Here is a 26,700-nt window from a genome sequence, read left to right on the forward strand (position 1 = left end):
TGGGAGGGGGACCGGATGCCTGGGGGTTTCGAATATCTTGAGTGGAAGTAGAAATGGGGTGATAAGGGAGGGTTCGGGGGGGGGGATAGCTTGGGGGCTTCGGGGGGAGGGAGTGAGTAGTTTATTTGGATTTGTTGAGGGTAGCACCTTCGGGCCTAGTCAACCCCCACCGGATGGTTTTGTTCAGTTTGCCTTGACCTTACATGGTGTGTGCAGTTGGAGTGGTTTGGATGGGATTCACTATGTTAGTGCCTGTTCTTGGAGGGGTGGGCAGTGTGTGGGGTGGGGGGGAATGTTTTGGGGTTGGGGGTTCTTTGTTTTGGTGTTCTGATCTGCAGGTGAGCATATTTGATATACCTGTACTATCACTTGTGACCATTTTGGTTGTGGAATACACCGTTTGGCGGCTGTGTGAGGCGGGCTGCTTTGAGCGGGAGTTTGCATTGTTGTTATGGGTCTGGCTCCTGACGTGAAATGTATAACCTGGAATGTTCGGAGATTGCACTCTATGCAGCGTAGATATAAGGTCCACTCCTATTTAGTTCATAGGGGGATACAGATAGCTTTTCTGCAAGAGACACATCTCACTACAGCAGAGGGGTGCGCGCTGCAACGTAGGTGGCGCGGGCAGCTGTATAATACCACATATTCGGCCTTCGCGCGGGGGTGCTAATTTGGATCAGGGCTGGGGTCCCGTTCCAACTGATAGATTCGTTAGTAGACCCTGGAGGCAGGTATGTAGCGGTACGCGGCCGCTTGTATGGCCGCGAAGTGCCTAATGTGAAACAGGCCTCTTTCTTGGAGGCGGTTTACTCTGCCCTCGCCGATTATTTCACAGCACCGGTGTTGATGGGGGGGTGACTTTAATTCTGTTGCTGATGTGACCGTAGATAGATCGCACCCCCCGCTGTCCTCGGCCCTGATTAATAAACTGGCTAAGGTGTGAGCCCACTGGCAGGACGATTGGGGGCTTGTTGATGTCTGGTGAATATAGCATCCGACGGATAGGGATTATTCCTATTATTCAGCCCTACACGACCTCCATGTCCGGCTTGACGTTCTCCTTTGTAGTGCTGGCCTAGCCTCTTTGGCGGTCAGCTGTGAGTACTTGACAAGCACCATATCGGATCATAACCCTCTGTTGGTGAATTTCTGCTGGGTAGCGGAGCGACCCAGAATCCCTCACTGGAGGCTGCGCCCGAGATGTTATGTTATGTTATGTTATGTTATGTTAAAATGTGTTTATATAGCGCTCGGCTACTCTAAAAGAGTGTCCCGGCGCTTTCCACATAAAGCTACAGTGTATAACAACATAACAAGAAAAACAAAAGCCCAAGGGAAAACAAAGAAGAAAATCCACCTAAACAGAAAGATTAAAAAGCCAAGTCTTCAAATTCCTTCTGAATTGAAGCAGATTGGGAGTGCTGCGAAGTTCCAGTGGAAGCGAGTTCCACAGCTGGGAGGCCTTGAGGCTGAAGGAGCGCCCCCCAATCCGGGCCTTCCTCACGCGTGGAACCACAGCCGTGAAAAGGGATTCCGAACGCAATGAGCGGGCAGGGCGATAGAAAGCCAATCTCTTCTGTAGATATCCTGCGCCTGAGCCAAACAGAGCTTTATGCACCAGCGTCAAAGATTTGAACATAATCCGCTTACGGATCGGGAGCCAATGCAGCGTCCGCAGAAGACCAGATGCCCGTGCGCGTCTATGCAGACCAAAGATTGCGCGCGCTGCCGAGTTCTGTGTCACCTGCAGACGCTGGACCAAGTACTCTGGAAGACCCAGGAAAAGAGCATTGGCATAGTCTAGCCTGGATCCGATAAGCGCCTGCACCGAAATCCGTCTATGCTCCGCAGAAAGAAGTGGAAGAAACTTGCGGAGCATTTTCAGAACGCCGAAACAGGTGCCAGCCAGGCCAAGAACATGTGATCTGAGAGAAAGCTTGTTGTCAAGCTTAACGCCAAGATTTTTGGCCACCAAGGACGATTGTGCCGGAGGACACATGGCGGCCGGCCACCACTGCCGCCACTCGGGATCGGTGACACAGCCGAAGAATAACACCTCCGACTTACTGGAGTTGGCCTTTAGACTGTTCCGCTGGAACCAGCCAAAGACCCGGTGTTCCGAGCGGACTTGGGTGAAGGGGTGGAACACTACTTTACTGAAAATGTGTGCACAGCCTTGACGACGGCCATAGAGTGGGACGCCTTCAAGGTAGTGGCCCGCGGAGATTGCATTGCCAAATGGGTGGGGGTTAGGAAGCTACTCCTGCAGGAGATTGAAGAGGCTGAGTTGGCCCTGCGTGAGGCTGAGAAGACTCACTCTGATGGCACTGGGACACGTGATGATGTACCAGCTCAAAAGGAGGTTTTGGCGGGGGGGGGGGGTGGAGCAGCTCTGATGCTTTGACTATAAGGGCGTTTTTGGCCCCCGGAACGGGACAAGGTGGGCACCTTGCTGGTTTGGCTCGCGGACCCCGCCCCTCGGTGTTTGCCTATCCTAGCGCTGGCATCCCCTGTCGGTCGATTGGAGTATGATCAGCAACGGATCAATGAGTTGTTCCGCGCCTTTTATGCCGATCTTTATACCAGCCGCCTACGACCTGATGAGACAGGATCCCAGACATTCCTGGAGGGTCTGGAATTACCTACTATAGAGGAGGAAGAGGCGGAGGTACTGGGGCAGAAAATTACATTGGCCAAAATCCGCTGCACAATTAAGCAATTGGCGCGCAAGAAAACACCTGGGAGCGACGGCTTAACTATCGAATTCTATTCGGCGTATGTAGACCTCTTGGCACCGAGACTATTGTTGATGTACCGAGAGGCTTTGAAGATAGGGAGATTACCAGAGTCGACTAGGGAGGCCATCATTATACCACTTCTCAAGCCCGGGAAATTGGCAACTGATCCGGCTGCGTATCGGCCTCTTTCCATGCTTACTACGGATTACAGAATATTGAGCCGGGTGCTTGCCACTAGGCTGGTACATGCAGACCAGGCGGGCTTTATCCCGACGCGTAATACTGCCAGTAGCGTTCGTAGGCTGCTTGGGCTCCTTGACGCGGCGGGTGAGGAGAGAGGTGGAGCGCTCGTTCTCTCGGTTGACATCGCCAAGGCGTTAGATAGCCTGGAATAGCCCTACCTGTTCTCGGTGTTGGAGGCGTTCGGGCTTGGCGCCGGGTATATTGGTTGGACTAAAATATTGTATTCGTCGGCTACAGCTACGGTGCGGGTGGGTAGAGCTGTTTCTGTCTCCTATCCGGTGGGACGCAGCACTAGACAGGGCTGCCCGCTCTCCCCCTTATTGTTACGCTTGCAATAGAGCCGTTAGCTGGCGCGCGAAACTGGGTGAGGCGTACCAGGGCCTTCGGCTCAGAGGCTGCGACCACCATATCTAGCTCTATGCGGATGACCTCCTTATGTTCTTGGCGGATGCTGGGGACGCGCTGAGCGGGGCGAGGAAGCTCCTGGACCACTTCGGGAATATTTCGGTCCTGCGGGTTAACTGGACCAAGACCTGTGTTTTCCCCGTGTCTGGCACATGCAGCCCGCCGACGTTGCCGCCCGGTCTGAAGTGGGAACCTCGGTGCCTTCCTTATCTGGGAACAGGGGTATATCACACACAGGCGGATCTGTTTGAAGGTAATATTGAGAGAGCAGTGAGGGGCCTGAGGGATAGCATGCGTTTCTGGGGATCCTTGCCGTTATCAGTAATGGGACGTGTCGCGCTTCTGAAAATGGTGGCGCTTCCTCGACTATTGTATTTCTTTAGGACTTTGCCGATACGGATGCCAGTTGCGTTCTTCCGAAAACTTAGTTCGGACGTGAGTGGGTTTGTGTGGGGAACAGGGAGGCGTACAGTAGCCTTGGTAACATTGATGAGGTCGCGAGAGGAAGGGGGCCTCGCAACTCCTGACTTTGAATTATATTATCTGGCGGCACAGTTTCAGGTCTTTACCCAGGCGGTGACCCTGGAGTTTCGTGGACTGGAACGGGAGACCATGCCGGATGTGCATAATATTGCAGCAGAAACTAAGGTTAGCTGATTTGTCCATGGCGGAGAGTACCCTGCGGTACTGTTGGAAGCGATATCATAGTAGGATTGGGGTGCCGAGACCCTATGCGCCCGAGATACCATTGGGTATCTGTACTGCATTGCCGCATGGTGGCGACTGGGCTGGCCTGGCGGACTGGGAGGAGCTGGGTCTGCAGATGGTGGGCGACTTGTATGCGGACGGAACCTTGCTGCTGTATAGCGTGTTACAGGAGTCGTTTGGGCTTCAGCGCGGACATTTCCTATTGCATGCGGCCTTGAGTGCTGCTCTGCAGAAGTATTGGGGTGCTGGTCTTGCTGAACCCCCCACTAATGAAGCGTGTCAATAAGTGGTGATGGCGGCGGGTACGCATAAGGCGATCACATGTTTGTACAAAAGGATGTCGAGTGATGGACTGGCCCCGCTGCAGAGATTGCGGGATCAATGGACGGCGGACGTAGGAAAATATATCCCAGATATAGCTTGGTCCCAAATTCTTCGCCGGGCATGGAAGGGAACTCAGAATGCTAGGTTCCAGCTGATTCAATTCTTCATCCTTCATAGGGCATATCTCACCCCGGTTAAGATTAATCGGTATTTCCCCGGTGCTGCGGCGGCCTGCCCCCAATGCCGACTGAAGGGGCGGACCAGATGCATATGCTCTGGACTTGTTCATGGTTGGGAGCCTACTGGACGGAGGTGATCGGGACACTCTGTAGGATAACGGAGCGGCAGATTGATACAGACCAAGGGGTGTGCCTTTTACATTGGTTCCCACATACTAGCAAAAATATAATAACTAGCAAGTTCCTGGACTTAGAACACATCTTGGCTAAGAGAGAAATAACGTCCAATTGGAAGGTTGTGGCCGGCCCTAGTTATGTACGGTGGAAGGCTGCTTTGCTACTGTGGGCAGGTAGCGAGGGCACACTTAGGATGCAACAGGCGCACAAGTCCCATAGTGCTAGAGCGTTAGAAACAGCAAGGGAATGGGAGGTCCTGGTAGCGGAACTCCGTATTGGTAGATGCGGATACTGACTCTGATTCAGGAGCCTCAGTTTGGGAGGAACAGGCGTAGAGGGCATTACGGGGCTGATAGGAGTTGACAGGGGGGGGTCCCCGCAACATGGAAGGTTACGGGGACTTTTACTGTAGATAATCTGTTAACCCATATAATTAAGGCACGAGAGTGGTAGGTTTGCGACATCTATTTATTGAGATAGCAGTACTAGCAGCAGGGGGGGGGTGGGAGTTGCGGTTTGTTATTGGAGATGTGAAGAGTGATTGATGCCCTCAGAGTCAGACCTGTAATTTTCTCATTGGGAACTGTGGGAGTGGGCGTGCAGATGCCTGGAAGCGAGGGGGATTTTACGTTGTAAGATTGGGTGCCTCACTGTTATAATGTATTTCTTTGGAATTATGGGATGTATAGGATTTATATGAGACACTTGTATGCTTCTGGTGATTTGAAACAATATAAAGATTTTTTTTTTTAAATGAGCATGGGAGGGGTTAAGTCCCCGACAGCGTTCCATGTCAAGCAGCTATAAGCTTGAGGGGCGCTCATTCAAAGCCTTCAGGTACATGGCGTGGCAGTCAGAGCAGGCCTTTTCGTGACTCGAGGCACCAGGGACAAACAAGGTGCGGATCCATCACCAACATCTGTCGGGGACAGGTGTTGCAAGGCTTGAAGCCAGCCTTCTTGGATGACATCTCTGCCACATCAGGAGGTAAACCTTTAAAAGATTTCAACAAAACGTCGGAAAAACCTATTAAAAAACCTATTAAAAAATGACTAAGGGTAGCTCCTTCTGGATCTGTGCTGACTGGCGCCGAACGAAAAGAACTAACATGAGCGCACCTGAGTGGTACCAATATGGGCACTGGGGATGTCATTTCTGGCATGAATGACGCCACGTGGAGCTGAACTGAACTGCGCACAAAATATTTTCAGATCCAGTCTAATGCTTGGATATAATTCTAAGCTAAGGAATCTGCAGCTAGAAGCTGAACGGAGACCTGGACCAATGCAAGCTCCGGACCAGACATCGTCACGGCTATACCAGACTGCTACAAGCTCAAGAGAATAGACCGCCCAAACCGCCCGGGGGGAGGCCTCACCATCGCTCACAAAAGCTACCTCCAACTCTCCACCTCCAGCCCTAGCAGCACTCTTCCCAACATAGAACACCTCCACTTCCAAATCCACACTAACCCCAGGACATCGCTACGGGGCACACTCATCTACAGACCACCAGGGCCTCGCGTCCACCACTACCACCATGACAGAACTCGCCGCATCCCACACCATCACCTCCACGGACTACATACTGCTGGGAGATCTAAATTTCCACCTCGATTCCAACGCGCTACTTGAGAATCTCGCCAACCTGGGACTCAATCAACTGGTAAACACTTCCACCTACATTGCAGGGCACACTCTGGACCCCATCTTCGCGGAAGGGTCGAACATCCGGTTCACCCATACCACCCAGCACTCCTGGACAGGTCACCACTGCACCCATTTCACTTTCACGTCCAGCACCACACCCAAACATCCCCCGCGCCCGCCTCGACGGAACTGGAGTAAGATCACCGACAACCTTCTTAACACCACCCTCCTCCAAAACCCCCCCTCAGCCACCGCCGACACCGACGCCACTGCCAAGAAACTCCACCAGTGGATCACCAGCTGTGCTGATAAACTAGCCCCTCTCTGGCAGACAACCGCCAAAAACCCTCCTAAGGCTGCTGGTTCACCACTGAACTCCTAGAGGCCAAACGCACCTGCAGGTGCCTCGAGAAAACATGGAGGAACCAGAAGACCACTGAAGCCCACACCGAACACAAGATCGCCATGAAGATCTACCACCAGCTGATAAGGGACACCAAAAGAAACTTCATCAGGGAAAAAATCAACACCAACTAAGCCAACCCAAGGGAACTCTTCAACGTCATCAAGCAGTTCAACTACCGACCCATCTCCCTCCTCCCCTTCACTGCCAAAGTCACAGAAAGGCTTGTGAACGCCCAGCTGACAACCTTCATCAAAGAAAACTGCATGCTTGACCCCTCCCAATCCGGCTTCCGCAGCAACCACAGCACTGAGACAGCCCTGATCGCCGCCACCTACGACATCCGTATGTTGCTCGACCAGGGCCACACCACAGCTCTCATCCTCGTGGACCTCTCCGCAGCAATCGACACGTCTCACATCACACTCTAACCACCAGGCTCCACGACGCAGGAATTCAGGGAGATGCCCTCAACTGGATTCGATCCTTCCTCTCCGATAGAACACATAGGGTCAGGCTCCCCTCCTTCCTCTCCAAACCCACCAACATCATCTGCGGAGTTCCCCAAGGATCTTCTCTGAGCCCGACTCTATTCAACATCTACATTGCCCCCATCACCGCTATCGTCAAGCAGCATGGGCTCAGCATAGTGTCCTACGCTGATGACACCCAACTCATCCTCTCCCTTACCCTTAACCCGGAAGATACTAGACTCAGCTTGTAAATGTAAATGTAAATGTACATGTATTTATATAGCGCAAATTACCCACATCGCAGGCATCTAAGCGCTTGCTTAGGGAACCCGTCCTGGTATTCCCCTGTGAGATGACCCCGGCAGGGTATCCACAAGGTGAAAGCCAGGCATCCCGCCGCGAGGGGCCTTTGTGGATATTAAGCAAGCTACTGCCCAGAGTCGCAGAGTGTGAACCCGTGAGTCGAGTAGGCACCGGAACGAGAATTATCGAGTCCGTGGAATTATTGAGCCCAAGCCCCGTCGAGGCGGGGAATTGAACCCTGGTCCAGGGCCGATCTCAGCTTCCGGGTCTGCCGCCTCTAACCCCTGAGCCACACTTCTCCAGGAAGGAATGAGAAACATGGCCACCTAGATGATAGACAGCTGCCTCAAACTCAACTCTGAAAAGGTTCTCATCTTCGGACCCCGCCCCTCCGCCTGGAGCGACTCCTGGTGGCTTCCCACCCTCGGACCCCTACCCACCCCAACGGACCACGCTCGGAACCTCAGCATAATCCTCGACTCCTCCCTCTCCATAAACCGCCAAATCAACGCTATCTCCTCCGCCAGTTTCAACTACCTCCAGGTCCTACGTAAGACCTTCAAGTGGATCCCCCAGACTGAAGAAAGACCGTCACCCACGCACTCATCACCAGCAGGCTTGACTACGGCAACGCCCTCTACGCCGAAATCAACGAATCCCTACTACGCAAACTCCAAACCATCCAAAACGCGTCCGCTAGGCTCGTCCTAGGGATACCACGCCACAAATACATGACTCCACACCTGCGAGAACTCCACCGACTCCCCGCCGAGAAGAGGGTCACCTACAAGCCACGCCTACAAATCCCTCAACAACATCGGACCCAAATACCTTAACGACCAAATGAGCTTCCACGCACCCAAGAGGAACCTCCATTCAGCCGACCTCGCCCTAGCAGAGGTCCCACGCATCCACCGAAGCAGAGCTGGAGGAAGAGCCTTCTCCTACACTGCATGGAACACTCTTCCAGTAGAAATAAGACGCTCGCCAACGCTGCACACCTTCAGACGAGCTCTCAAGACCTGGCTTTTCGACTGACCGGAGCAGCCCTACCTTTCCCTCCCCCCGCGCCTTGAGACCCCCACGGGTGAGTAGCGCGCTTTACCAACTCCTGATTGATTTACACCAAACTCGGCAGGGAGATAGATGTCGGTTCAAGGAATGCCTTTTGCTTATTTGGTATAAATCTGTTCCGTAGTTTTTAAGAAATTTAAGCCAAAAATTATATAGATATTTCTAGCCACAGATATTTCACAGTGAATTGCGAATGCGTGCACCAAGGGGAATGCTCTGATTGGCTGGATGCATCCGGAAAAGAAAATTGCGCTGCCAATTTATCTATCGGGAACGGTTCCCGGGGCTTAAAATGTGAGTGAAAACCCACATTAAGGGTCAGGGTGTAGATACTCTGAACCCATGGTTGAGAAATGGAGGTGTTAGTGACAAGCTGTATGTCCAAAATAGTTTTTTTAATCGCACAAGATATTCACGATGATGTCATGACCGCTAGCGAGACCCTCCATGTACTGTCACAGGGAAGTTGCGACTAACGACGCTGTCGCCAATGTTGGTGAATCATTAATGAGAATTCTTATAGAGATTTTGACATTCTGCTAATGTTTTTATAGAACAAGTTACTTACATTCGGTAACAATGTATCTGTAAGAGACATTAAGTTAGTTATAGATTCCTTACCTTCGAATTTCCCCCAGGCGTCAGACTAGATCGAGAGAATTTTTCTTCAGCAGTACCCCTGCGCATCGGTCGACTCCGCGTTCGTTGTTGCCAGGATGACGTTGCGGTGCCAACTTACACGCCGCCCCTGTGCGCTGACATCAGTTCTGCCACAACTTTCCACGCCAGAAGCGCAGAGCCATGAAAGACCCTGACCACTGGTGCGCCACACTAGGACCCTGCAAGGGAGTCCCTATCCCTAGAAGTCAGTTTGCAGAGCGGGGAGGATGGGTGGGGTGGTAAGGAATCTATAATTAATATATGTCTCTTCCAGATACATCGTTACCAAAGATAAGTAACTTGTTCATTTGAGATTATAGATTCTTTACCTTAGAATAGATACCCCAGCAATAACAACCCCGGAGGTGGAACTGCAAACCAACTTCACACCAGAAAGTCCTGGCGGACAGAACAGGCAAAGTAGCCATCCCTCGGGACTTGACTATCCAGGCAGTAATGTCTGGTGAACGTGTGCATAAACGCCCACAGGGCCACCTGGCAGATGTCAATGAGCGGGTCTCCATGTGACAAAGCAGTAGTTGCTGCTGTAGCTCTAGTGGAATGAGTTTGCAGCCCCACTGGAGGTTCCTTTTAAACCATAGCGTACCTAATCTTTATACAAAGGACGACCCATCGAGAAATGGTATGCTTTTGCACAGCCCGACCTTTCTTGCACCCACATAGCCAACGAAGAGTTGATCTTCCACCTGGAAATCCTTTGTGCGGTCAAGGTAGAACGACGGTGCTGGTTTCGGGTCCAGAAGGTGGAGTCTCTCCTCCTCTTTGTAAGGGTGTGAAGGCAAGAAAAAGGTGGGTAAAGTAATAATCTGTCTGATGTGAAAAAGAGTGACACCTTTAAGTAGGAACGTGGGCCTCGTTCGAAGCACCACTTTGCTGGATGCACCGAGAAAAAAGGGAGCTTAGAAGAAGGAGCCTGAAGCTCACTCACTCTGCGAGCAGAGGTGATGGCAACAAAAAAGGCAGTCGTCAGAGTAAGAAGCCTAAGAGGACAGATGTGAAGAGGCTTGAAGGGAGCGCAAATAAGGTAAGTCAAAACTAGGTACAAGTCCCACTGAGGCATTATGAAAGGAGATGGAGGAACGAAATTAATAATGCCTTTAAAGAACCTACTTACAATAGGGGACTTGAACAAAGAGGGCTGATCTGGTAGCAGGACAAAAGCTTAAATGACTGCCAGTTAGTCTTTAAAAGTGTAAGAAAAAAAAAACCTCACTCTGGGGGTCTGAAACTGGGCCTAATGTGCTCCAGCGGACAAAACGCACACTGCTAACCAAGTCAGTGGGCGTTGCTAAAGCTATAAAACATTTAGCTTGCTCATAGAGTGCCAAATAGAGCAAACCGTTTGTAGGGATTCACCTCATTTTTTTTTAAAACCTTTTTTTATTGATAACACAAGCAGCTGATAGTTAATAAAAAAGAAAAACAAAAGGAAAAGTATAAACAAGAACGCATTTGATCAGTACATATTGCGTCTTGAACTTCTTCCTAATAAATACAGAGAGTAATACATAAAAAGAAAAGAAAAAAAAAGACATCAAGTAATCAGCGCAAATTCATTTATCATCTAAGAGACAAATAATAAGATATCAAGGTAGGCAAAACCCTTAAGATTGTTTCGTGGAACGTGGCAGGACTGCGAAGCAAGCTTTTGTTGCCTGACTGGGTTGACTTTATCAATGGATATGACATTTGCATGTTTCAAGAGACTTGGAGCTTAGAACCGTTGCATATGCATGGTTTCTCCACCTTTTGTGTGCCTGCTACATCGGTTGGTCGTGGTCGTCCCTCAGGGGGACTCATAACTTGGGTAAGGGTTGATCTCAACCTTAGGATTATACATCAAACTCTCCCCTGCCCGGACATCATGAGGCTATCTGTTGAAAGTATTAATGGTGAGCCTGGTTGGGATTTTTTCAATGTTTATATAAGAGGAACGCAGGGAGGGGGCAAATCGCCTACAGTTGAGATATTAACAGATTTGTTAAGGTTGTGTGCTCCTGATTCCTTAGCCCTAGTAGCTGGAGATTTTTATTGTTCATTCGAACCGATGGCAGTAGAGGATATTTTGGGAACACATGAGGATGACGCACAATGGGGCGTTCCGTCCTTAACTCTCAAGCCTGTGAGAAGATGGTCTCCTGTAGTCATTCAACTAAACAGCTTAATGATAGAAACAGGCTTACGGGCCGTTAACGGCCGCACTATCTCTGACACCCACGGTGCTAACACTTATAATAGGGTATTGTGCGAGAGTAGGATTGACTACATAATGATCGATGGGAGAACCTGGAAGTCTGTAGTGGATATGGTCATTATTCCATCGGTTGAGAGTGACCACAATCCTTTGTCCCTCACATTGCTAAACCCATGGGATACAAAGGAGCGCGTGCCCTCAAAAGATAGGAATTTACTAACAAAAGAACACATCCCTTCGAACTGTAATAGATTCTTAAAATGGCCAAAGTTTTGCCTGGACGATTCTAAATTGCGCCAGTTGGACGGAATCCTTGCAGAGCAGTTATTAAGGCTGTCTGTAGTCTGTGGTAAGGAGGCAGGGTCGGTAGAGATAGAAAACATTTATACTGCCACAATGGACCACATTGGCAAGTTGTTTATGGTCCCTTCCAAAAAGACCCCGGCATGTACTAAGCCCCCACAGAGCTGGTTTGATAGTAATTGCAGGAGGAGGAAAACTGATTTAATCTCTGCCATTAAATCCTCGAACGCAGTATCTGTGCGTTCGGCAAGATTGCATTACAGAAAGGCAATTATAGCCGCTAAAAGGGCTTGGGAAGAGTCCCATTGGGAAAATCTCAGAGACGCAAGTAAAAATAGGGATTCTGAATTGTTTTGGTCATTAGTCAGAAAATCATCTGGGTGCAGCTCGAACCAAATTCCAAACCATATCACGGATAGTGAATGGTTTGAACATTTTTCTAGGCTATATGGAGGGATTGACCTGCCCGGAGCCCCCGGGCATTTGAGCGGTGTCTCGGTTGATGGTTCCGGTCAGCTCATGTCAACCATAGTCAATAAGAAAGAGGTTCTCGCTGCAATAGCCAAAATAGTTTCTGCCAAAGCCCCAGGACAGGACGGAGTGCCTGGTGACCTATTTAAAGCTAATCCCGAAGGATGGGCAACGTATTTCACCTTCCTTATAAATGCATTGATGGCAGGCTCTCCAGTCCCTTGTTCCTGGAAGGCGGCCGAGGTGATTCCAATTTATAAGAAGGGCCCTAGGGAGAACCCTGCCAACTACCGTCCAATTAGTCTGATAGACGCGGGACAGAAGTTGGTTGGCAGGGTTCTCCTTGAAAGGATCCTCTCGTGGGCAGAGGAAAATAAAATCATTTCCCCCTACCAGGCTGGCTTCAGGGCATGTACTAGTACAATTGATCAAGCCTTTAGATTGCTCCTACTTCATTGGAAGGTGGTCACTATCGGCAAAGGCGGTCTTTATTTGGCATTTATTGACTTGAAGACCGCCTTTGACCTGGTTCCACGAGATCGATTGTGGACTATACTGGAGGAGATGGGGATCCCGCTTCCAATACTAAACCTTTTGATACGCATGCATGAAGGCACCTATGCCCGTATTAGATGGGGCTCTCAAGGGCAAAAAACCAATAGGATCCCTGTTAGGCGAGGGGTTAGACAGGGGTGCGTGTTGGCCCCAACACTCTTTTCTTTGTTTGTAAATGGTGTTGTCTCTTTCTTACTCGAAATCGATGCAGATGCCCCGGTCCTAGCAGGCGATAAAGTGCCCACCTTACTTTTCGCAGACGACACCTTGCTGGTTTCAAAAACTCCTGTGGGCTTGCAAAAACTGTTGAATCGCTTTGGCCTGTTCTGTAAACTTAGAGGCCTAGTCATTAACACTACCAAAACTAAGCTGCTCTATTTTAACCCAAGTAAGTCCTCCAGGTCCACCCTATACCTTGATGGAGAACCTTTGGAGCGCATAAAAGAATTCGATTATTTGGGAATCAGAATCTCTCATAATCTGAAGTGGCAGCCCCATATTGATGCTTTTGAACCATAAAAGGGTGACCGGTGTTCTGGGGCAGGAACATCGTATGTCCATCTCTAAGCCTATCGCCCCAGCCCTAGATATATATGCTGCAAAGGCTGTGGGCAGCGCCCTTTATGGTGCCGAGCTGTGGGGCTTCGAATGTATTAGTGCATTTACTACCTCTGAAAACAAGTTCTTTAGAGAGCTAGCATCCCTCCCGATGGGTACCCTTATCAAACCACTATTGAGTGATTTGGGCCGCCGCCCTATTCGGGATTTAGCTAGGCTTCGGCCTCTTTTATATTGGGCCAGGTTATGGCGGACACCCGAGCTCTCCAAATATCTTGATGGTTTGCTAGAGGTCATGAACCTTAATGGTTCCCATAAAGTTAGATGGATCCATAACATTAAGAAGCTTCTGAGTGACGTTGGCTTGCCAATTGGTTGGGAGCATGGAGCTTCCGTACCCAAGCTTGAACTTAAGCGAGTCTACTGGAACTGGGTGGATGAGCAAGATCTAAGGGACCCTAACCAGGGTAGGCTGACCGAGGAGTTTAAACAGCATAAAATTGAGCCTCGTTTGGAGCCCTACCTGGACTTTATTGCAAAACCAAGGGATAGATCCCTGTTCATCCAGTTCAGGTTGGGAAACTTACCTTTGCATGATTACACCTGTAAATGGAAGCCCCCGTACCAAACCTCATCTGAGTGCCCTACCTGTAATGGTGTTACCGAAACTATTGCCCATGTCTTTTTTGTGTGCCCGGCATATGTAAAGCCTAGGCAGAGATGGCTAAAACCCACATGTCTATTGCTCGGCACCAGGAGTCATTCCGTAGCCTTGAGAATTCTTAAAACTGACACCAGCACACGTCTAGTCTGTGGGGTTGCTAAATTCCTGAGTTGGGTCTGGGTAATAAGAGCAAAATCTTTGTGATGTATCACTTTTTAACTAAACATTCTTAATTTTTACTTTTACAAAGCTTTCACTGTTTAATATGCCTCTTAATCTATTTATTGCAGTATGGACGTTTTTTATTGTTATTAACTCTGTAAATTGTAGTGACCTATGAATTATGGTTCCTTGTTTTTATCTTGTGTATGTGCTTTTATGATATCACATGTTTATCGAAATAAAGCTTTGAACTGAACTTAATTAAATCAATTCATATTTGAACAAGTAAAAAGACATCCCCATATTCTATCTATTTTCTTAAGTGCTTTATCACCCCTTTTCCTAGCTAAAGATAATTCCATATCATATATCTCCTTCACCAAAAACCACCATTCGTTCACATGAGGTGGTTGGTCCGAGATCCATGCCCTTGCAATAACCAATCTTGCGCATGATAACAAAATAAAAACAACATCTCGAAATGGGGAAATAGTAGGTTGAATACCAAGAAGAATCATTTCAGGTCGTAATGATGTGTCAATTAATAGTTTCTGTTTCAGAATGTTTTCTAAACTATCCCAAAATGAAAACAAAACCGGACATGAATCAATCATGTGTTCTAGATCAGCAGCCTGTAGTTGACATTTTGGGCATTTCGTACGATCATTATGAACATTATTAGAAGACCATTTACAAAATTGTTGTGGGGTGTAATAAAGCTGGCAGATGGTCTTATAGGCTTGGAGTTTTAAACTGGATGAATGAACTAAAGTATCAATATTATTTAAAAATGTAAAAATAATGTTAGATGAAATACCGGTCGTACATTTTAAGGTCCATTTCTGAGCCAATTTAGGGCAGTCATCTATCTTATATTGACTGAAACATTTATATCCTAGGCTGATCGTAGCTTTGTTCTTCCCGCCTCCTCCATACATACAAATCCAAAAATCTGAATCTGAGATCTTTTTAAGCTTTAGTTTTCCAATAAGGAAATCTCGGATTTGTATGTATTTAAAGTATGCATGCCCCGGTAGTTTATATAGTATCCTAAGTGTTTCAAACTCTAACAAGCCTGAGGAGCCGTATAAATCGCCCAGTTTGGTTATGCCTAAGTTGGACCAAATCCTGAACCCTAAGTCACTAAAAATACCTGGTAAACCCGGATTGTTCCAGAGAGTTAAATCAGGGTGAAAGATTGACGTTTTGTTGAGTACCAGTATTATATTCCATATATTTATTATGTCTTTGGCGGTCTTAAACCTGATTTTTTTTAACCCCTTCGATGCTCATGACGAGCTCAGCTCGTCATGAGGCACAGTGGAGCTGTGCTGATGACGAGCTGAGCTCGTCATGAACAAGGGGCTTTTAAATAATTCAGCACTGGAGGAAAATTGCTCTAGCAGCCAAGGTGTTAAAATAGTTTGGATCATTGGTTGTAGCAAAGAATTGAATAGAGTCGGTACCAAGCATAAATTGGTGAAAGTAATAAGGATTATTGGAATTAAAAAGACTCTGTAGACGTCCCAAAAAGGATGCAAAAAAATAAGTTCTAAAGTCTGGAAAGTTAAGGCCACCCTTAAAGAATGGTAACTTTAAGGTAGATAATGATCTGCGGTATTTTTTAAACCCCCATATAAAGCTGCCTAGAATGCCATCAAGTTTTCTAAAGAATAATTTGTTAATTTTTAAAGGAATGCACCTAAATAAATATAGAAACTTTGGCAGAATGTTCATTTTGATGAGATTTATTCTACCAATAAGGTTTAGGGGAACCTTACGCCATTTTTTAAGAAGAATGCTAGTGTCTTTTAATTCAACATCATAGTTCAGTGCAATAATACACTTGATGTTGGATGTAATTTGAATACCTAAGTAGGTAGCTGTGTGGCATATGCCAGCGACTGGGATCCGTGGTTTATAATTAACTATGATTTGTGTTTTATTTAGATTTAATTTGTAGCCCGATACTGCACCAAAGGCGTCAGCTTCTTTAATAATTCCGTCCATGGCTTCTGCAACATCTGTTGTATAAATCGCCAAGTCGTCAGCGTATGCTGTAATTTTAAGTGAATTAGTGCCAAAGTTAAATGATTTTATACGTTCCTGGGATTGTATAGCATTAATAAAGGGCTCCATAGCAAGAGCAAATAAAAGAGGTGATAGCGGGCACCACTGACGTGTCCCTCTTAACATTGGGAATCTAGAGGACAGCAGATTATCGTACCCTATTATAGCATTTGGACAATCATAAAGTGCCCCGTATTTTCATTAGGAAGTGTTTTTTAAAACCAATTTCTTTAAGAGTAGCCCAAAGATATTCCCACCCCACTCGGTCAAATGCTTTTTCAGCATCGAGTAATACCATGCCGGGTGGGAAGGAATTCGTTGCAGCAACATCAAACGCAGTGATAGCCATGTTAACGTGCAATGTTGTGTCTCTTCCTACCACAAAACCGTGTTGATGTTGGCTAACTAATTTGGGCATAAGAGGAGATAATCTTGTAGCAATTAATTTAGCGCATGCTTTGGCATCTGAATTAATCAGGGAAATGGGCCTATAAGACCCACAATCTGAAGGTGTTTTATTCTTTTTTAGAAAGAAAATGATTTTAGCGGTATTCCAAGAACTCGGAGCCTTACTAGTTATCCCTATTTGATTTATAATTGAACAAAGAAAAGGAAGAAGCTCCTCACTACAGCTTTTGTATATTTCAATCGGAAGTGTATCATCCCCAGCGGCTTTCCCGGATGGAAGGGAAAAGATAGCTAATTTCAATTCAGCAAGGCTAAAATCTTCTTCCAATTTTTCCATCGCTTCTGCATCTGTTTCTACTAACCAATTATTTCTAATGTACCTTTGAATAGATTCAATCGGAGGTAAATTCTCTGGGGTATAGAGTTTAGTATAATATTTAACAAATTGTTGCAGAATCTGCAGTATAATTAATTCCATCGGCTCCTCTTATGCTCTTAATTAAAGAAGTAGCTCTATCATCTGCAACCTTATAGGCGAGAATTTTGCCGATTCTGTCACCGCTCTCATATTGTGAAAGTTTATACTTGTGCAGCTTAGTACTAACTCTATCCCTAAGAAATTATTTGGTCTCGCAGCGTAAAGTAATTAGTTTAAGTTCCAGCCTTGCTTTATTCAAATTAGTAGTTAACCCTGCGTCCTCCTGCTTAGTAATTTCAGCCAAATGTTCTTCCAAGGCCCTGATCTTAGATGTAATGCCCCGTATCTCCTCTTTTTGATTAGCATTCTTCTGAATAATAAATTGCTGGGCAAAACCTCTAATACTTGCTTTGCAAGCATCCCATACAGTAATAGGTAGGGCCGAGTCAATATTAAACTCCAAAAATTCTTTTATATGTTCCTTCAGCTGATTGATGAATAGGGAATTGGATAACAAGTGTCTTGGAAATGAGAATAGCATGGGTTCCTGTTTTTTTAGATAAGTTATTAAAACCGAACAAAATGGGATTGTGGTCTGAAGTTACTTTAGGACAGATCTCCATTCCACTACCTTTAGGTATATTATCCGTAGTCCAAGCCATATCAATGCGAGAGCACATTTTGTGCGGTATTGAATAGTAAGTATATCCAGCCAATGTCGGATGAAGATTTCTCCAAACATCTTTTAAGTTATGTATGCGTGCAAGTTCTAAAATGGCAGCCCTTGTTTTACGCATACGTTGTGAGGGGGTGCACTTCGTAGTATCTTTTGCATAATTAATCACCCAGTTGAAATCTCCCATTAATATTAGCTCCCCCTCCCAATCTAGTAATTCAATATTAAGTCGGTCAAAGACTGCCGCATCGTCATAATTTGATCCGTACACAGCACATAAGATATATTTATGGTTTGATAACATTAATTGTGCAATTGCCCACCTACCGGTTTTATCAGCAGCAGCTCTAAGAACTTCTACCTTAAGTGATTTTTTCTTAAGTATAGCCACTCCCCGGATTGATGCATTTAATGGAGTACATATTATTAGCTCAAATCCCCCTTGTTCTAACATTTTTCTATCTTGAAAACGAATATGGGTTTCACTTAAAAGTACAAAATGGGGATTATACATTTTAAGTTCTTCAAATACAAGTTGTCTTTTACTTTTATTGTTGAGACCTGAAACATTCCAGGCTAAGCAGCTAGCTTGATACATATCTTAATTCAAATATGTTCTGAATAACTGTTTTAGTCATAAAAAAATAAACAGTTTCTTACTCAATCTGTTCCTTAAGTCTTTTCTGCTTGTGTCATCTTTTCCCCCCCTGAAAACCCCCTCCCCTCCAAACTTCATCCCCTAGCCCTATCCTCCAACCCCTAGGCCCCCCCCCCCCCAAGTACCTACCAGGAAGCCTCCCTCTATCAACGGCTGCTGATGAATGGGCAGCCTACCAGCAAGGTCTCCTCAAGGACCCCCCTCCCTCTAATTATCACTCATAGACGGAGCAAAGAAAATGAGAAAAGATATGTAAAAGAGAGCAGAAGAGAAGAAAAAAAAGAGATCTTTTATAGTAAGATCATGACCATTGAACATCTAACATCTAATTATCCGATGCCATCTTAGAGAGCAGTTGACCAGCCTCTTTAACTTCAGTAAATAAATGAGTATGCCCAGCTTTCACAACTTTGAGTCGTGCAGGCTCTTGAAGATATACCACTGCTCCCACAGATTTAAAAGAATCAATCAATTTACGTAACCCCCAGCGTTTTTCCATCGTAACCTTACTAAGGTCTGATTTTACGAAGAAAGTTACATCGTCCACCGTCACTGGTTTATTTGGCCTCGCCTTGATAGAGACCGTTTGTCGTAAGAGAAAGTTACCTAAATACATCAATATTGGTCGTGGAAATTTGCTCTCTTTGTTTCTGGTAAACATAGGTAATCTATGGGCTAGCTGTATTTGTGTGTCCCAATCCCAATCAGATAAATCGGGGAACGCTTTTGGAAGAAGCTTGCCCAGATATGCTCGGACATCCGCACCCTCCGATCCCTCGGGTACTCCAAAGAGTCTCTGGTTCTGGTGCCTTTGCCGATTTTCTAAATCTTCAACTTTATGCTTTAGGATCACAATATCTCTATCATGTTGGTTAGTAGAAGTCACAGTAGTAGCTAAAGATTCCTCAACAGTGACAACCCTCTGCTGGATTTCTTCAGTCTCTACTGTAACATTATTCAATTTGCTGTAACTTCTAGCAAGCAGGTCTGCATTTTGTTGTTATCTTCTCTTAACTGAATAAAATGTTGTTTGACCTCTTGCCAATGTTTTAGCAGTGTCGTCAGAATCAGATCCAATGAGGTTCGTGTCGGAGGTTCCGAGGGGGCAGGAGCACATTGATGAATTATGGCTGGTGCCGTCTCTCCTCCAATAGTAGTAGTGGTGGATGAAAGAGGACAATCAATATTCTCATATCCCATAATAGTAGAACCAGTAGTCGCCAGATCATCACCTCCTGTTCCTTTTGAAAAAGTCTGAAGAGGTTCCGGAGAGACAGGGATAGGGATAGTGCTGTTGACGGAAGTGTCTTTAGTGGTCTTTATACCTTCTCCCTCTACAGGGTTATTACCGGATAAACGCAAGGCCATACTTTTAACACCCCCTTTTGCCTGTATCCATTTCCTTAATGGACTTTGATCTTTAATAAAATTCTCCCGGGCACTAGTGGAGGTCAATGTTGTTGATAACATGTTAAGGTTCGTATTTCTGCCTTTCTTAGCCTTGATCTTAGCTTTCCCCTTCCATTTTTTAAGACCAGAAATTTTGCCGGCTCCCATTGCCGTAGAGTCCTCCTCCATTTCCTGTTTCCAACTCTCCTCCTCCAGCAAGCGAATCCACCACCTCCTCGTACTCATCCTCGTTAGATTCCGCAGCTGATAAATCAGTCTTATCCAGCTCATCACCACCTTGAGTTACAATACTTGTATTTTCAGGATCCAAGATTGTAGGGATTCACTTTAAGTATAGAATAGACCCATACAGAGAGAAATTGGATGTCCATCAACGTCAGATGTAGATCATGTATTCTCATTTGGTCATCCAGATAGGAATGGTGTGTCCCATGATCATTGAGACGAGTCCATAACCTAGGTTTGTCTGGGTCTTATCTCCAAATGTAGTGAAGACCATGTGAGCAAAGAGATCGTGATGGAGTTCGGTGCAGTGCAAAATAATAAAGTGTAGTGGGATTAAAAAAGGATAGTAGATCAATACAAAATTTTAATATAACTTGATCACTCCCTTAATAAAACAAGAACCGTGCAAAGGTGCAGTTTTAAGAATATAACTGCATAAATTCGGCCAACATGTTTCAGCCTAAGGGGAACCAAATCCCATGGCTTTCATCAGCCTTTAAGAGTGTCCAGAGCAGAGCCCTGCTGGGCCGAGGAGAGAAGGAACAAAAGATCTTCAGAAATAGGGGCTGAAAGGGGATCCCCAGCCTTTGCTGTGCACCATGCCACAAACTTGTTCCATAGACAGGCATATATCGTCTCAGTGGAGCGACGCCTGGCTGCCAAGATGACATTACAAACTTCGGGAGGAAGGTCAAAAGCTGTCAACTGTCGCAGCTCAATCTCTACCCAAGGAGGTGGAAGCTGGACAGGTCCGGGTGGAGCACCGTCCCTTGCGACAGAAGATGCTTCCGCAGGGGCAGTCTGATTGGAGGATCGATAGCCATGCTCAGAAGCTCCGGGTACCAGACTCTACGTGCCCAGTCCAGTGCAACAAGAATGACTTAGGCCTGGTCATGCTTGATCTTCTTCAGCACTTAAGGCAGAAGTGTTACAGGCGGAAAGGCATACAGGAGACGGCAACTCCACTCGTGATGAAAAGCACCGCCAAGCGAGTGCCAGCTTGGAAACCCCAACGCGTAATACTGCCGACATCCATGTGTGCTATGCCTACGACCCACTGCCCTGGCATGGGTCAGACACCCCTCTAGCTGGGTGCACTAACACACACATACCAGGAGTTTGATTGTCCTAAAGCTCAACACTCATCAGAGAAAGTGTCTCCAGTAAAAAATATAAACATTTGCTCTAGCTACATCGAGAAAATTTAGCCAGTATTTTTCTCTGGTTTCATGTATGCACAGCCTAGATTTACAAACACAACAGGTGATGGACCGAATGTGGATCAATGTCACACACTCACACCAGTCCGAAGATCTGGGCCCAAATCCATCGTTTTTTTGCACTCCACACCACCCCGGGTTAGACAATGGCGATATGCAAATCAGCTCTGACCCTGTGCCCCATGGGAACAGTCCAGTCCGAACTACAAAAGCCATGTCCTTCCCAGAACGGAATCAAGCATCCGAGGACCGGACCGGTTTCGAGGTAACACCTCTCATCAGCCCGGCTAGCTTGACTCCAGTGGTGTGGAGTGCCTGGGACCCACGTCTGGGCATCCCCAGCGCACTGAGGGCGGAATTTGCAAACAGCCTAGATTTACAACAGGACCGTCCATGTAGTTTTTGACATGCAGCAGGTTTAGAATAGTGTGGTTAAAGATAGAAGGGTGAGAGGCAAACCCAGTAGCTCTAGCTAAACACTTATTAGGTCCCAAAGGTGAAACCTATTGGCTATGCCAATGCTTGTCTTTTGTTTTCATGTCTCACTTTGTGGAAGAGTCAGTTTTTGTTTAGAGTTATCCTTTTCAGAATTACTCTTAACCTGTGGTTATCCTGGGCTGTCTCCCAGCTTATCAAGACCCAGAGTAGTACAGATTTCCTCAATAACTTTAGGCAATTTACGCTCCTGCTGCACAGGAGGTAAATCCCTAAGATGTAGCCATATAGCCAACAATGCTGCTTCCTCTTTTTTATGTTACTCAACATTATGGCAGACACTGTGGCAAAATTGCCCATCAAAATCAACCCTAAGTCTAAGGCATGTGCTGGCCTATGCTCATTTTGTACCTGTTCTAAAACCTCAGGTAATACTGCCAAAGAAGGGGTACAATGTGTTTGGGTATATACTAAGAGTGTATCCGAATTGGCACAATACTACACCTGGGGAGCCATCCCCATTGGCAAGCAAATTGTTAGTGTTCTATGTTTTTTCTGCAGGCCGGTGGTATGGGGAAATACTGCTTCAAGTTGGTTTGAACCTGTCTTCCTTAAAGGCATTCCTCGTACACGAAGTCGGAATCCAAAAATTTAGACGAAAGTTGAGTAAAAGCCTGGCAAAAAATGGCACAAGGGTAGCTCTTCCCGGATGGCGCTGAAAGAAATACCTGAAGTCCGTGCACCTGGGTGGCGCCTATATAGGCACTGCAACGTCATAACCAAAGCAAATGACGCCGACAATGTCACATGGAGCAGAATGGAGCCACCCGTCCTGCACAAGGAGTATCACTCAGCATAAGTGTCGGGATCCAGGCTGACGACCTGGAAATTCAAAGGTAAGGAATCATCACCTAGAAGTCTCTATCAGATAATCAGAGCAGGAGCGAGTGATAATGTTCACATTACGAATTGTTTATGACTTTTGTAAATTGTTACTAGATTATTAAAAATCCCTGCAGCTGGCCTGCGATCAAATGATCAACACTAGGATGTTGTGAGTAACTGGCTAGGATTGGCCATGTCACACCTGCATAGATGAGTGGGTCCAGTCTCACGGCTTACATACTATGGGAAAGGGAGCATTTAAACCAATTAATATGTTCTTGGTAAGTTAGAGGAATTCAATCTCCTCGTAAGAGGTGTATTCCTCTGGTATTTTGCCTACTTCATATTTTTGAAATACCTGTGTAGCATCATCTGCAGCAGGGATTTTACCACTGAGTAAAACCCCTCTGTTCTAAATGCCTTTGTTGCCTCTACCACAAAGGTAACATCCCCACCTTCTAAGAAACCAACCAACGTTGGTGACGCCATGTCGTGTAGTTTCCACTAAGTACTTGGAACTGCATGTTTGCGAACGAGATATACTTAGGATGGTGCCAGATCGTTCAATGCACCCCCACTGAATATGTTCTTCCTTGTACCAGCTAGCTCATAGTGCCACTGTTAGCCCCCTGAACCTAGACAGGTAGCCAACAGCTCTGGCAACTACTGAAAATTACAATCCTGTTCCCTAAGGAACCATGGTGGCAGACCTAAGACTTTTCGCTCAATCACTCGTGCCGTCTTTTGCTCAGAGAAATGTACAAAAATAAATGAAAGGACGTTTTTCAATATTTATTGAACCATAGTATTTCATCTATAGAAAAACATGCGCTGCAATGATTAAAAGACAGAAGCAGACAAAAGTTATGTCTGTCAGAACAGTGAACAAAACAAAGAGTTCCACTATCTTGTTGAGACAACTTATGCATAAATATACAGTATTTATAACAATCTAGCATACTCCTACTATGCAAACCCTAACCTACGTGTCTAGAGTGTGAATGTTTGGTCTGTGAAGAAAGTCCCTTCTGGATGATCTAACCTCTTTACCTGGTGGGTAAGAATGTAGGACTCCGTCTTGGTCATGAACCGAACACCCCTCACAGTGATGTCAATCAGCTGCTAGGCGGAGCGTCATCCATGCCAGTTGCGGCTACCAAGGCTTTTTGGTGCTTAGGCCGGACACCGACCACTTAGACACCAACATCAGTTGTGGGATTGCTCATGCACAGCTCCTGTTCCTCCACAGCATTGCCTAGTCCTCACAGCTGCAGCGACAAAGTTCTACTCAACTCTCCTGAGCTCCCTGCCAAGGGTGGGCATTGTGCTTCTGTGCCTCCTGGTCACCTTCGAGTGGCATAGACTCTGTCCCCTCTGCTTGCATACTCTCTTCTTCAAAAATCCACCCTTTGATTCCACCAGACATCTACAGAGACTTATCCAGAGGCCTTTTCTCCAAAGTCTTCCATTGTCGTCTATAGGAGATTCTGACATCACTTCACCCCTATGAACCTGGCTTCCCTTTTGCAACTAACCTGGTTCATGGGGCATCCACGGTTCGGCTGGCTCGCTCTTCAACCTTCCGTCCTCCATAGGGTTTCTCCGGGGTCCTCTTGGAAGGGTCATCCTTCTTTAAAACTGCAAACTGTGACTTCTCTATAGACTTTCATTGAGCATGCGTCTGTGTTTCCACTCTGCACACAGCCTCCGTAGGGTTCCTTGGTACTTACCTTGGGTGGTTCCCTGTTCTTCCAGCTCCTTTGAGTCTTCTGGTCCATGTCCCATTCTTCCTTGCAGTTCACATTCCACTTCTTTAGTATATGATTTGGTTTCCCCCTGGAGACAAGTGTATATTTTTGCTACATACTTGATTTCTTGCAAGTATTTTCATGTGTACTGTTGATTTCTCCACTACTACTAAAATCACCATAGGCGTTGCCTGGATTAGTGCAAGCTGCATCTCTCCTTTAAGTGTGCACCATATACTAAGCCACCCTCCTACAGGAGTGCACTGGGTCCCTGCTAACCAGGCCCAGGTGCTCTTACCCTTAAACTAAGCAAATTTCAAATGTAACCCAACTGGCAAGGACTTTAGCAACCCTGTAAGTCTATAGTAAATGGTAACCCTGGTACCCAGGACATGAGTACTAAAGAGGGTCTCCAAGGGGTGCAGCATGTATTATGCCACCCTCAGGGACACACTCAAACTGCATTCAGACTGCCATTGCAGGATGTGTGACATGGTTCAAACCATTCTGAAAACATGACATGGCACACCCACTGTGAGCCATGCCCATGTACATATATACTATATGTAAGTTACCCCTACATTAGGCCTTAGAGCTCTAAGGCAGAGTGCATTATATTACATATGAGTACTCACCTGCATGAGCGGAGGTGTCCCGGTAATGCTTAGTTCCATTGCTAGACATTGCAAATGATTGCAAATGATCAGGATGCCTACTTAAGGAAATGCACTGGTCATTACGAGTTACCAGGCTACATGATAGCTTCACTGAAAATACCGTGGTATCAAACATCTCTTCTTAATAAATCTGTATTGATGCCAGTATCTGAGTTATTATGACATGCATCCAGAGGGCACCCTGAAACCCTACTAGTCACATAGTGTGCTGGCTGACTGGTATCTTTCAGCCTGCCAACCCAGACGAGTTTCTGACCCCCTACAAGGGGGAGCACATGCTCTCACTTGTCAGAAACAATGCATGCCCAGCAGAAGGTGATCCTCCAGCAGGATGGCTGGAAGATTAGAATCTCAAGGCCAGAGGCTTCAAAGCCTCTGCCACTTTTGAAATGCAACCCTGGCTTACCCGCAGACCTGGGGCACGCCACCCCCTGCCCTGAGGACCATTTGGCACCAGAGCAGGCGGAAAATTAGTTATTCAGGAGGCATGTCACACTTACAGGCTAAGCACACCTCTAAGGCGGGCCACCAGAAGTGGACAGCTAAAGAAGGGTTTCACCATCTTGGTTATAGCAAAACTATGAACACTGGGTCAGGGTTATGCCCACTCCTTGCAGGAAGTGGTCATTTAGGGGGTGTAGACACCCCAGGGGTAGGCAGCCCATTGGCTACAACCCTATACTTCAATAAAACACCCTTAAATTGAGTATTTAGGGGTCTCCCCAACACCAGAGAGACAGATTTGTCTACCTGGGAAAAAAAGAAGCACAAGGATGAGCCATCACCGCGAGAACTGAGGACCTACACCAAACTTGGCACAAAACCCTCCCTGACTACTTGTACCTCGACAATTGTAAAGACCAGACTTATCCAAAAACTGTGCATCCTCCTCAACACTGGGAGGACTGTCCAACACTTCGCCAAACCATCTAGCAACTCCCTTGGGGTGGAGCCACATAAGCCCCTCCTGGCACGCTGGTGTCAGTTTTCGTCAGATAAACTTTTCTGCGCCACAACGCGGTGCCACCAACAAAAACTGTGAGAGTATGGGAACAGTGTGCGAAAAAGATGAAAAAGAAAAAGAAATTGAATGGTGAAACAGCACCATAAAGAACAGTGCCAGGCACTGTATACCCAAAAATAGATTAGGAAAGAGCAGAGCACCGCTCTGAGAAGCAACCCCGTAAAAGCAAAGGTTCAACCCTCCCCAGTGGCAGAAGAAGATGTGAAAAAACATCATGGCAGACAACAGAAAGTCTGCAACGGCAATATATAACTGTGAAAGGCAACAAGTCCGGAACACTTGAACAATGACAATCCACCACAAGTCGACACACGAAAAAGGGACGTCGTATCCCTCGTAAGAGACCTATAGACTGAGGCAGAGCCGATAGAATTCAAACCATTGTACCGCCGCGGAGGTAAGAGACCTCAAGGTGACTGAGAAGGGGGTGGAGGGAGAACATGAGTAGACACTGGACAACTGGACAACTCAGGTCGTAGGGATGTAAAAGAACACATGACACATGAGTATACCGCCCAAACACAAGAATGGGTGTAGTAGAGCATGCAAAACAGAATGAAGCATCCTGTAGAGGAGTAA

The sequence above is a fragment of the Lissotriton vulgaris genome, chromosome 12 (genome assembly GCF_964263255.1).
Source record: "Lissotriton vulgaris chromosome 12, aLisVul1.2, whole genome shotgun sequence".
Classification (NCBI taxonomy): domain Eukaryota; kingdom Metazoa; phylum Chordata; class Amphibia; order Caudata; family Salamandridae; genus Lissotriton; species Lissotriton vulgaris.